The sequence below is a fragment of the Chiloscyllium plagiosum genome, unplaced genomic scaffold (genome assembly GCF_037043375.1).
Source record: "Chiloscyllium plagiosum isolate Xiang-an unplaced genomic scaffold, Cpla_swu_hap1 HiC_scaffold_31, whole genome shotgun sequence".
Lineage (NCBI taxonomy): Eukaryota > Metazoa > Chordata > Chondrichthyes > Orectolobiformes > Hemiscylliidae > Chiloscyllium > Chiloscyllium plagiosum.
The window spans coordinates 41,343,846-41,357,748 of NW_028270169.1; the positions used below are offsets into that span (position 1 = coordinate 41,343,846).

Genomic DNA, 13,903 nt, shown 5'->3' on the forward strand with positions numbered 1-13,903 from the left:
GAGAAGTAAGGGGATAATCCTCCCTTGGAGAAAAAAAACTTTTATAACTTCTAGTAACCAGACTAATTTTAGCAGTATCGAAATAAAACTTCCCTGACTATTCTGAGACATATTTCCCATTCTAGTTGGTTCTGAGCGAACAAACTTATATTATTGTCAATTGTTTACTGTTACCTTTCCAACAATTGGTGCAAAGGTATTCTAACTCATTGTAATGGAACGATATAGGATTTCAGGTATCATGATGCCTTGTTTTCTGGCCTCAGTGTCCATTCTCTCTTTTGCCATGAGCCTTTCTTTCATCCTTCCACATGCAGTCATCCTTGAATTCAAGGGAATGATGGAGAAAGGAATTCCTTTGGGATGAGCACTTGTCAAAAGCTCATAATCATCAGCCATTTTAGTTGTGTGTCTGGCTTCCAAAACTTTTGGTTCTCCAAAAGTGGGCGGCACAGTGGCATGTGGGCGGCACGGTGGCACAGTGGTTAGCACTGCTGCCTCACAGCGCCTGAGACCCGGGTTCAATTCCCGCCTCAGGCGACTGACTGTGTGGAGTTTGCACGTTCTCCCCGTGTCTGCGTGGGTTTCCTCCGGGTGCTCCGGTTTCCTCCCACAGTCCAAAGATGTGCAGGGTCAGGTGAATTGGCCATACTAAATTGCCCGTAGTGTTAGGTAAGGGGTAAATGTAGGGGTATGGGTGGGTTTCGTTTCGGCGGGTCGGTGTGGACTTGTTGGGCCGAAGGGCCTGTTTCCAGACTGTAATCTAATCTAATCTAATCAAATGTATTCTTATAGTTGCAGGGAGTCAATTTTTAAATTATTCAAGAAATTTGAATGCAACGTAGATTTAAGGTACTAGTTTCAGAATGAACTAAACGAAGAAAACAATTAAAAAAAGGACAAGTTGGCTAAAGTGGTTTAGGAAGATATACTAAAACATTTGATGGCAGACAGGCAATGGCTAATATTTAAAGAAATGTTACAAGGTCTACACTGATAAACATTCCTAAGACACAAATGCTCAAAGGGAATAGTGAATTAACCATGGTAAACAAAGATGGTAAACAAACCATGGTAAACAAATATACTAGATCAATGAAAGTGATTTATAAAAATGCCAGAAACAGCTGTCGGCCTAAAAATTGAGAGTAATTTAAGACCCAGCAAAGGAGGATAAGGAAAGTAACAAGCAAAGGGAAAGATCATATGAATGAAGCTAGTGAGGAACATAAAGGTTAAAAATGTGTTGCTGGAAAAGCGCAGCAGGTCAGGCAGCATTCAAGGAGAAGGAGAATCGACGTTTTTGGCATAAGCCCTAACGTCGATTCTCCTTCTCCTTGGATGCTGCCTGACCTGCTGCACTTTTCCAGCAACACATTTTTAAGCTCTGATCTCCAGCATCTGCAGTCCTCACTTTCTCCTAGGAACATAAAAGTACATAGAAAAAGATTGCAAAATGTAGTAAAGGACAAAGATTAGGTAGGACAAATGCAGGTGCTTTACAGAGAGGACAAAACTTATTTATAGTTAAGAATAGTGAAATGGCATAGAAATTCAACAATTACTTTGTTTGTCTTCACAGAGAAAGATACAGATTCCTCATACTAGCAAGGTACCACAAGGTTCAGTGCTAGATCCACAATGGTTTGCAATCTACGTAAATGATTTTGATGTGGAACCAATTGTAATATTTCCAAATTTTTTGATGATATCAAACTGGGTACAAATGGAAGTTGTGAGGTGGATGCAAAGAGACTTCAAAATGACTTGGACAAGCTAAGTGAATCGGATAGAACACGGCAAACAGAATAAAATGTAAATAAGAATGAACTTATTCACTTTGGTAGAAAAGCAGAACGGCAAAAAATTTCATAAATTATGAGAGCTTGGAAAGTGTGGATATCCAAAACAGTCTGGGTGTCCTTATCTATGATTGGATAAAAACACGCATGTATATGCAACCAGCAGTTAAGATAACTGTTTACGTTATTGACAATCAAAAATGTATCAACCTCTACTTTGTACTCAAAGACTGAGCTTCAACAACCCTCTAGGATAGAGAATTCCAAAGATTCACTACCCTCTGAGTAAAAAGATACTCATCTTGGTCCTAAGTGACGTTCTCCTTATTTTTGAATTGTGCTGTCTGGTTCCAAACTACCCAAAAAGGGAAAAATCTTACCTTGTTCTACCCTATATATCCCAAAGTATTTTGTAAGTTTCAATGCAGTCACTTCTTATTCTTTCAATCTCTAGAAATTACAGGCCCAGTTTTCCCAATCTCTTTTCAAAGGACAGTCTCATCATCGCTGAACAAGTCTAATGAATCTTTGACTTTTTCTCTATGGCAATAATATCTTTCCTGAGATCATGCAACCAAAACTGCAAACAGTACACCAGCTGGGGTCTAACCAAACTTCTATACAATCGAAGCAAGACTTCACTACTTTGTTGCACCTGCATGTTCGCCTTCAGTGACTTGTTAACAAGGTCCCTTTACAAAGGTAAAGTCATGATGGTTCTACCAGACCATAAGGCTGCTTTGGAGAGAGTTGACTGGTGACAGTTTAATCTAAGGGTCACCATACCTCAGGCAATGGGAGGGATTGAGAAGGAGAATCCTTCATGGTAACCTCAGCTGGTGTGGGAATTGAACAGTAGATGTAAGCATCACTCAGCATTGCTGAGCTAATCAATCCCTTTATACATCTGTGTTTTCCGACCTCTCACCATTTAAGAAGCACTTTGCTCATCTGTTCTTACCGAAGTTGATAACCTCACATTTTACTGCATTACATTTCTTCTGCCACATTCTTGTCCAATAAATAAGGATGTTCAAATGCTCCTGGAAATATGTCACATTTTCCACACAACACATATTTTTGAGTTATGGTGTCATAAAGCATGGAAACAGACCTTACGGTCCAACTCATCCATGTCAATCAGACATGCCAATCTGAACTATGCCCGTTTGCTTCTAAACTTTTCCTATTCACGTACTGATCTTGGTGCCTTTTAAGTGTTGTATTTGAACCCGTCTCTATGACTCCCTGCAGCAGTTTGTTCCACATTTCTGTTTAGCTTTGTATCATCTGCAAATCTGAAAATATTACATGTGGCCTCCAAGTCCAAATCATTGATAAATCCATATTGTGAACAGCTGGGAACCAAGACCTGATTATTGCCAACCCCCACTGCCAAAACAAGAATGACCAATTTATTCCTGCTGTTTGTTTTCTGTCTGTTTGGCATCCTGACTCTATGCCCATAAATTACCTTGTATGCTATGTGCTTTAATATTGCTAATCCACATCCTGAGAAGACCTTATCAAAACCCTTCTGAAAATTCAAATACACTGTATCCATTATCAATTTTCTTAATAATATGCAAAAAAAACTTGAACAAGTTTGTCAAACATAACTTTTTTATTCATAAATCTCTGCTTAACATGCCCAATCACACAATGTTTCCTTTAAGATAGATTGCAGCACTTTCAGTACAACTGATGCAAGGGTGAAGCAATTGTAGTTCCCATTTTCTCTTTGTTCATTTCTTACGTAGTGGACTGATATTTGTTAGGGTCTGTTTCCGTGCTGTACACCTCTATCTCTATGTCTAAGTCAACAAATGTAGCTAGGCCACAGAAGAAATCTCAGTGTGGAAAGACTCAGACACAAAAAGTGTTGTAAGCAAAAAATGTCGAATATATACCCACAATATCACAGCCCTGTAAGATGCTAAATATTATTAAAGCTTACAATAGTACCTGAACTCCATTCCATAGTGGGTGTGACCAATAACAGGCTTCCATTGATCTTTTGTTCATTCCATTACCCAGACTTCTAGCTAAAAGTGTAGGGAAAATCTGAGAACAGCATATTCCTGGTGAACCCTGCTCACTGTGTATTTTGGTACAGATCTTAGGGAAAAAGAAATACTTAAACTATATCTCAAAGTCTTTGTGAAATTTTCAGGAAGGAGTACCAAAGTATAGTTTAACAACATAACCAGTATGCACACTAAGTGACAATGATGCAGTTTCTTACACACACACAGTTGTTGATTTTCTTCTTTGAAGGCAATGTAAGTAGAATATTTTATGAATCTTTTATTGCGGCAACGCAACAAAAATGAACCAACTAAACAGAACATAGACAAAATGTAAATTGTACAGCATTTGAATGAGAGCAAAGACATTGTAAAGCCATGGAATACCATGGAAATATGGTCATTGCTGGAAAGAACTTTATCTGATCATAAAAACATTTCAACAAAATCCAGGCAAGCCAAGCTGCACTACAGACTAAGACATTCTATTCTGAACAAATTATGTCAAGTTTAATTAAATCATGTTAAGTACAAAGCTCAGATGTACCACAGCAATGACCGGCATGGCTACAAATGGCAATACAACTGTGTAATTATTAGGATCATATTCAATATAATAACAACCAGGTATGTGTGCCTGGAATTTACACCGTAGAGTATTGTAACTGGACCTGTAACAATAAATATGATTTTATTGCATCAATAGAGGTATAGTGAACCCATATATTTGTGAAATAGAAAATATACTTGCAGGTGTGCATTATCTGAAACTACAGCAAGGTATGTGTATTTAATAGACAAATCCTAGCATTCACTGAATATATCATTGTAGATGTTCATTTGTCAAGGTTCGCATGAAGTCTCTTGCTTGATAATCACAATTTCCCTAATTCCAGCCATTTCTTTATTTTGAAGAGTAAACAGGAGAATTTTAAAAATAATACAATCTCAGAATTCACATTAGAAATGAAAAATCGCTAAATTATTGGAATTATAGTTTTAGCCAAGGAAATTTATTCACAATGGGGCCATTGGTTAAAAAAAAACTCCTTGAAATGTTTTTGCAGGTTATTCCCATGAGCCCCTTTGGCTAAACATATTAAGAAACCCAAATTGTCTTGACATTTCCCTGATCTTCCATTGATGGTAAAAGCAAGTGTTTGGGAGGACCTTTATCAAAATTTTCAGCTCTCTCTTCATAGCTGCTCTTGCTTCCCAACAACAAAATCAAGAAAGAATACTTGCAAATCTCAAAAACAAATTGGGGTGTGAGATTTAAAAGGAATATGCAGAGATAAAAGGATATTAAGAAAGATGGGAATAGAATGTTAGTAAGGCTATTCTCTGTCATCCACTTAGCAACTTTTGCCATGATCATGCATTTTGATATTTCCTAGGGATAATCTTCTGAGTTCGTGCTTCTTGTGAGCCCCACCTACCAGGAACCAATATTGGGCATTTGGATATGCATTCCACCTTATGGAGAGCATGTTGTACACAGCTTGTACACAAATTTCTGTTGCACATTCCTAACAAGTGAAGCTTCCTATTCAGAATGGCTAAAACAAAAAATTCTCTTTCTCCCACATATAAAACAAATGACAGAAAGACCCCTTCAAAAGTTTATCCAATGTTGATAATTACTTTACACACCTGTGTTGATATCGTAAATATCACCATACCACCAAGATGAAGAGATAACAATAGCCCAGACGGTGCCCAATGGCTGTACAGTATCTTATAAAAGAAAATGCTTGGAAATGTCTAATCACTGAGGTTCGTTTAGTTAACTTCCTTGGACTGCTGTGTCTAATTGCCCTGCACTCAGTCAGATAAAATTCCAATTTGTTCATCAACCTTGTGTCACAGAATCTATTGGTAGTGAAAAAACAAGGACAAAATTCTGCTGATTTTGGAAGTTGGAAATGATTTTGCTCCATTTATTTTAGTGCCAGATACAGATTTATATAATTGTCTCCTACAAAACACAGCTAACAATTATTGGAAGTGGCTACTCTTATGGAATTTAATATTGATTACCATCAAAGGGTTGGAAGATGGTACAGGATATTTAATTAGTCAATATAATGATAATAAATCGTGTGAGCATAATAAATTATGGAAATTAGCGAGGCAACAAAATCCCTCAAGTTAATTTGCAGAAATTAGGCATGCAGAAAAGTATTCATAGGACTTTATATAAAAAAAAAGGAGAAAAGGAAGCCATTCAATTCATCATAATGGACATTTAGAGTTACTTGTCAACTTGGGTTATAAAAGGAGGTAAATGGCTTTTTGATTTGTAGTTCTGTGAAAGTTACTTTTTAATGGTTTGGAGTACTGTAGTACTGTGCACATGTGGATCACTTTATTTAAGGAACAGCACAATTATATTGGAAACAGTTCTCAGAAGATGTATTAGATTAATACCCCTGAAATGGGGGTGTTCTCTTAATGAAAGGTTGAAAAGGCTAAGCTTGTATCTGCTAGAATTTAAAAGAGTAAGAGGTAATTCGATTAAAAAATATAAATTCCTGAGGAATCTCGACAGGATGTATATGTGGAGAGGATGTTTACTCCTGAGAGAATCTAGAATTAGGGTCCATTGTTTAAAAATAAATGATTACTCATAAAGCAGAGATGAGGAAAACACTTTTTCTCAGCGGGTCATGAGCCTTTGAAACTCTATTCCTGAAAGGTGACGGAAACAGAGTCTTTGAATATTTTTAAGGCAGGAGTGGATAGATTCTTAATAAGCAAGGGAATGGAAGATGTTTAGGGATAGTCAGTTTGCAGATTGAAGGAGACAATGAGATCAGGCATGATCTTATTGAATAGCAAAGCAGTCTTGAGGGGCTGAATGGTTTATTCCTGCTCCTAATTTGTATGTTTATATGCATCTAAAACTGGAAAGAAGGCTCAAGTTTTAAGACTTGTTTTACTAACTCATGTAGACTGGGCTGTGAAACCCTGATTGTTTTATTAGAGTTTAGTGAATTAGCTTGAGTCTGTGTGTCTTGGTGAGAGAGGGTAATGGAAACAATGACATCTGGTAAAATAACAGAAATTTGCCAAACACTTGAAAGCTTGCTGGTTGAGTAAGAGATTAAAGAGTGAAAACAGGAATGATATTTCACTATGGTTCAGGAAATTGCTGGTCAAAAGTACTGAATCTTTCTTTTTGCTGTTTATGGTAAGATCTTTCAAAATTGTCAACAATACAGAACTTTGCTTTCTTTTCTTTGTTTCATGTGGTAAACTTTTATTCCTTGGTTAAATGTTTATTGGCAGCCTCTTGTGAATATGTTCAGTCTCACAGTGGCTTCTCAATTTCAGGTTTACTTCTAATATAACATATGTAATATAATTCTCAACAATCCTCCCCATTTTTAATGTCCAACACTGATCATCACAGTCACCAAACTGTAAAAATAAACCTATGAACTATCAAACCTGCTCTCACTCTGGCATCTAACTTGTCCAGGATAACCACCAGCTGGGACCATAATAAAGTACAGGCTCTTGGCAGGATAGGAATTCATTAAAATTAAGAAGGATTTATGAAAAATTAAAGAAACAAGTATGAGATATATTACATAGGTTGGAATTTTAAAATAGTTTTGACTGTTGCTAAGATCTTTCTATGAGCAGAGAGTTGTTATAAAATCTTTGAATAGGGCTGCACTGAAAATGTCAGAGGATAGAAGGTAGAAATAAAAGCAGGATGTCATAAGTATTACATTCATGTAGTAAATAATTATTATTCAAAGTTCAAAGTCACTGTTAGACTTACCTAGGGTTCAGTTGGAACTTAGAAACTTAAATTAGAAATGAAAAAAGAAAAAAGAATGATAAGCCAAGAGCAATGGAAAAGAATGCTAATGAAATAAGAAAGCTTCAGAGAGTGAGGAGAAAGAAAAATGAGGCAAATTGGAAAGAGAGAAGAGGAAAGAAGAAAGGAATTTTGAATAAGAAACTTGAATTTCAAAGAAAAAGGAAAATCAGACAACATAACTTGGCTAAAGAAAGGCTTAAAAGGAAGAAAGAAGTAGCAGTAGACCAAAAGATGATTCTGATCCCAATGAAGGCTTTGATTTAATTAAGAATCAGTGTTTAAGTGCATAAATTTATAGAGTAAGCAGTTGGAAAATACTTTACCTTGCTTGAAAAAATAACTGTGTAGTTGAAGTTGCTAAAAGGTATTTGAATATGTAAACTGGATAATACAGATGTGCTAAAAGATTTAGATGGAATAATTATGCTATCTCCCAAGAAACTACCAAAGTGACCTGCAAAATTGATTAGTGTAAATAGACTCCAAATAAAATCTTTGGCTTGACATGACGTTATTGTAAAGGATGCCTTAAAAAACAATACCTTTACACCCACAAACCACAGAAGTTAGTCAAAGTCAGGAAGTTCACGATGAACAATTATATTATCAAATTGAGTCATAGAAGCTCAAGCTCACATATTTTAATGGTGTGAAAACCAAATGGATCATAATGGTTACAAATCAATTATCACAAAACCAGCACAATAAAAAGCAGTTTCTTATCTGATTCCACTATTAGAGCATTTATTGAAAGGATTGGACATGCATTCTTTGTTGCAAACAAATGACATATTGAAAGAATATTAGCAAGTGCTAATGATTGACACAGCCAAAGAAATATCAGATTTTACAACAGCAAACATCCTTAATCAATGTCAACTCATGACCTGTGAAACAAATAATGCACCAGCATTTTTTAAATGATTAACCAATAAGCTAACAAGGAATTGTACAACCATGTTGTTTACAAAAGCAGCTTGCTTGTGTTTAGCCAAATTTCTAAGAAACACTTACAATACTTGAAAGAATTATTTAATCAGTTACAAAGAGCCAATTTGATTATATATTTGCTTAAAAGTAAATTTGTCAAAGCAACAGTGACTTATTTGATCCACAGAAATATTCAATACTTGAGAAACAGAATGAGTTTCAATACTTGCTCTACAATACTTTGAAGTGTACATACCTAATAACTCTGCAGAGATTTGTATTTATATGGATCACAATGGAGAGAATAGGGCCCCTCAAAGATCAGCAAGGCGGCCTTTGTGTGGAGCCACAGAAAATGGGGGAGATACTAAATGAATATTTTTCATCAGCATTTACTGTGGAAAAGGATATGGAAGATATAGACTGTAGGGAAATAGATGGTGACACCTTGCAAAATGTCCAGATTACAGAGGAGGAAGTGCTGGATGTCTTGAAACAGTTAAAGGTGGATAAATCCCCAGGACCTGATCAGGTGTACTCGAGAACTCTGTGGGAAGCTAGAGAAGTGATTGCTGGGAGTCTTGCTGAGATATTTGATTCATCGATAGTCACAGGTGAGGTGCCGGAAGACTGGAGGTTGGCAAACGTGGTGCCACTGTTTAGGAAGGGCGGTAAAGACAAGACAGGGAACTATAGACCGGTGAGCCAGACCTCGGTGGTGGGCAAGTTGTTGGAAGGAATCCTGAGGGACAGGATGTACATGTATTTGGAAAGGCAAGGACTGATTCGGGATAGTCAACATGGCTTTGTGCATGGGAAATCATGTCTCACAAACTTGAGTTTTTTGAGAAAGTAACAAAGAAGATTGATGAGAGCAGAGCAGTGGATGTGATCTATATGGACTTTAGTAAGGCATTCGACAAGGTTCCCCATGGGAGACTGATTAGCAAAGTTAGATCTCATGGAATACAGGGAGAACCAGTCATTTGGATACAGAACTGGCTCAAAGATAGAAGACAGAGGGTGGTGGTGGAGGGTTGTTTTTCAGACTGGAGGCCTGTGACGAGTGGAGTGCCACAAGGATCAGTGCTGGGCCCTCTACTTTTTGTCATTTACATAAATGATTTGGATGTGAGCATAAGAGGTACAGTTAGTAAGTTTGCAGATGAGACCAAATTGGAGGTGTAGTGGACAGCAAAGAGGGTTACCTCAGATTACAACAGGATCTGGACCAGATGGGCCAAAGGGCTGAGAAGTGGCAGATGGAATTTAATTCAGATAAATGTGAGGTGCTGCCTTTTGGGAAAGCAAATCTTAGCAGGACTTATACATTTAATGGTAAGGTCCTAGGGAGTGTTGTTCAACAAAGAGACCTTGGAGTGCAGGTTCATAGCTCCTTGAAAGTCGAGTCACAGGTAGATAGGATAGTGAAGAAGGCGTTTGGTATGCTTTCCTTTATTGGTCAGAGTACTGAATACAGGAGTTGGGAGGTCATGTTGCGGCTGTACAGGACATTGGTTAGGTCACTGTTGGAATATTACGTGCAATTCTGGTCTCCTTCCTATCGGAAAGATGTTGTGAAACTTGAAAGGGTTCAGAAAAGATTTACAAGGATGTTGCTAGGGTTGGAGGATTTGAGCTATAGAAAGAGGCTGAACAGGCTGGAGCTGTTTTCTCTGGAGCGTCGGAGGCTGAGGGGTGACCTTATAGAGGTTTACAAAATTATGAGGGGCATAGATAGGATAAATAGACAAAGTCTTTTCCCTGGGGTCGGGGAGTCCAGAACTGGAGGGCATAGGTTTAGGGTGAGAGGGAAAAGATATAAAAGAGACCTAAGGGTCAACTGTTTCACGCAGAGGGTGGTACATGTATGGAATGAGCTGCCAGAGGACGTGGTGGAGGCTGATGCAATTGCAACGTTTAAAAGGCATTTGGATGGGTATATGAATAGGAAGGGTTTGGAGGGATATGGGCCGGGTACTGGCAGGTGGGACTAGATTGTGTTGGGATATCTGGTCAGCATGGACGGGTTGGACCAAAGGGTCTGTTTCCATGCTGTATATCTCTATGACTGTTTGACAATCTTTAGCTTTATTGTTCATGACAATCTTTAGCAATTTTATTTTTTAGGATGCGAGTGTAAGAGTACAAAGTTTTTTTTTGTGAAGGTAAAGGGGTTTTTGGATTTTAATTCTGTGAAAATTACTATTTTAATGGTTAGAAACTCATTTTTTAAAAAGAATTTGGTCAAAACAGCCTTTCCAAGGAATCATGTGAATCAAGTTAAATGCCCAAGCAAACCACCTGGTGATAAAATCGCTGCACTGTTTGTTAAATTAACACTCAATGAGATAAAAATGGAGGGGGGTCATATGCAGGGCCAGTTCTGAGAGAAAAAAAAGCAGAAGGCAAGTTTAGATTTGGCATGCTCCAGTCCAGAGTTGGAAAAATAGTTAACATTGTTTCATCTGTTAGTAGACAGGGCTGGGAAAGACCATTAGACATGAGAACAGATGAAGGCCATTCAGCCCATTGAGTCTGATAAACCTCAATAACACTTTCCTGTCCGTGAATCCTATACTGATTTAAAATACGACTATTTCAACCTTACATATACCTAATGACCAAGCCTCAATAGTCCTCTGTGGGATGGAATTGCACAGACTCAATACCGTCAGAGAAGAAATTCCTCCTCATCTCTGTCCTAAATTTGGAACTCCTTATTTTGAGATTATGCCCTATGGTCCTAGATTGTTCCATGACGGGAAATAACCTATTGTCACCTATGCAAACAAATCGCCTGAGAATCATGTTATATTTCAATAAGGTCGCCCCTTATTCTTGTATATTCCAATGAGTATAGGCCCAACCTACTCAATCTGTTCTCATAAGACAGTCTCTCCATACCTGTTATCGGCCTAGTGAACCTGCTCTGGATTGCCTCCAATGTCAGTATATCTTTCCTTAGACAAAGGGCCCAAACTGTACACAGTACCCTAGCTGTGGTCTGACTAATGCACTGTATAGTTTTAGTAAAACCTGTTCGTATACTCAATCTCTTTAAAATGGAGGCCAACATTCCATTTTGCCTCCCCTTTTACCCATTGAACCTGCATACAAGCGTTTTCATGGATGAGGACTCCCAAATCCCTCTAAGCTTTCTCGAGTCTTTCCCTATTTAAATAGCTTTCAGTTTCTCTATTTTTCCTGCCAAAGCGCATAACCTCATATTTCCTCATATTATGAGGCACAACCACAGCAAGGGACATCAGGGCCATAGAAGCAATTTAAACTGAGGCCACAGACCCACAGATGCCAAGATCCTAGAACAAAGCAACAATGAGTCAGATTACAAGTCTAAGCAGTTCTGTACTTATCAAAGAAGGAAGTTAGGTAAAGGAAGGTGGGAAATCCTTCAGTAAAACTGCTTTAAAAGTGAGAAGCATTTATTTAGACTGGGGGTGTGGAATCATCTAGGAAAAAAAACTGTGAAAGGAACAGTATCATTGTTAATGCCTCAGACAAAGTGTCTCATTTAGGTCAGGAATTAAGGAAAAGGGAATCATTTATTAATGCTGTATACACCTGGATTCATCCTATAAAGCTACAAATAAGGTGGGAATTATCCATTTTCACTGGATGAAGGCAGGTGTAGTGGTTGCAACAAGGTTAGCCAGGTGGACCTCAGAATATTGGTTCTCTGATTGGACCAGATTAACAGCCCCAATCAGGAGGCCCTGGCTCACAGACAAACAGGAGTGTCAGAGGTTCTGCTCACACTGAGAGCTGGCTCTGAGGAAACTGGATCAGTGTCAAGAACTCTCCACATCTAAATAAAGATGCCTTGGTGATAGGATACCAGCCTCTGTGGAGTTATTTCAGCAGGATTTTGTTATTTTTGTCACAAGATGTGAAAAAACCCTCCAGCACTGCAACACACTAGCAGCACAAAAGTATTTTAAACAAGGAAAACAAATTTATGAGGAAGACATGACTTTAGGAATCATACTTCTAGGAAGACTTTATTTCAAAGATGGTTCAAATCGAACATGTAATTGGCCACCTTGGAGAAAATAATTCATAAGATGCAAAATAGCTCCCTAAGACTTGCACCTCTCCAGATCTCCACACAACACATCTACTTGAACTTTCACTGGTTTAGGAGAGAGGGGTAAGATTTAAAAGGGACCTAAGGAGGAACTTATTCATGCAAAGGATGGTGTGTGTATGGAATGAGCTGCCAGAGGGGGTGGTGGAGGTTGGTTGGCAAATGTCAGATGGCAATGCCTGTAAATGAGGGGTGCATGCAGCCTATGTTTTGTGCCCTTAGATGCTATTTGATGTCGATCAACATGGAAATACCTTGCAACCAGAGAGCTGGAGTTATTAGGTACCTGTTTAGACTTCTACGTCAAGAATTTTTAATGCCTACTTTTTAGATATGCTTGGAAAGACAGGATGTTGAATATTAATGAGGTAAGTTACAACGTTAATAAGGCATTTAACCATCTATAATCTCCTTTAACTGGAAATTCACCACTGCCTAGTAAGAAATTTATCTCACGGCTTAGCATGTGCATAAAAGATGCAACAAGATGCTGCCTATATAGAAGTAGACCTTACCAGACTTCTAGTCCAATTCTGCCAAAAATCTCATCTTGGCCAAAGTGTTCATGCCCCTACAAGATTCCATCCATCTGTTTCTGCTTTACCTGTGATAGAGATTGAAGCATTTGATTAACCCAGTCTGATGAGGTGGATCTGTGATTATAAGGTTTAAAGAAGACCAATGGACACTGCAGTAATTTTAAATAAGTGTTACCTGCTTGTTCCAGCAACATGAGCTCTCCCCACAACAGAAACCTAATGAAATGCACCAACACTGCCACAGGAGAGATCTTTACTGGTCAACGTTTATACTTCCACACAATCAATACCATCTGATGAAGGGTTTATGCCTGAAATGTCGACTCTCCTACTCCTCGATTGCTGCTTGCCCTGCTGTGCTTTTCTAGCGCCACACTTTTCGACACTGACTCTCCAGAATCTGCTCTTATTCCATTTTACCCTGATGTAAAAATGCTAGCCAAATAGAGACCCTGTTGCCAGCAGCAATGGCTGTTACTGGTAATGCTTAGAGACCCAGACCTAGGATTATTTCTGGCTCCCAAAGAAATGGACAAGTGAAAACAAGATAAGGCTCACTGGTAAGGGACAGCTAGCAAAGGGATTAGAGAAAAGATGTCCACTCACTTCCCAATGTCAAGTTCCTCAATTGTCCAAAGAGTGCCTGTTCACAAGGACACAGA

At 38.3% G+C, this 13,903-nt stretch overlaps 1 long non-coding RNA gene across 1 annotated transcript in view; it reads right to left on the reverse strand.

The window, feature by feature from the left end:
* Window positions 1–13,308, reverse strand: part of LOC148141913 (uncharacterized) — a 76,216-nt gene extending 62,908 nt beyond the window's left edge. Inside the window, exon 1 of the long non-coding RNA XR_015752385.1 lies at window positions 13,218–13,308. This is a non-coding gene — a long non-coding RNA (uncharacterized LOC148141913). The remainder of the gene's footprint in view (window positions 1–13,217) is intronic.
* Window positions 13,309–13,903: the final 595 nt, after the last annotated feature.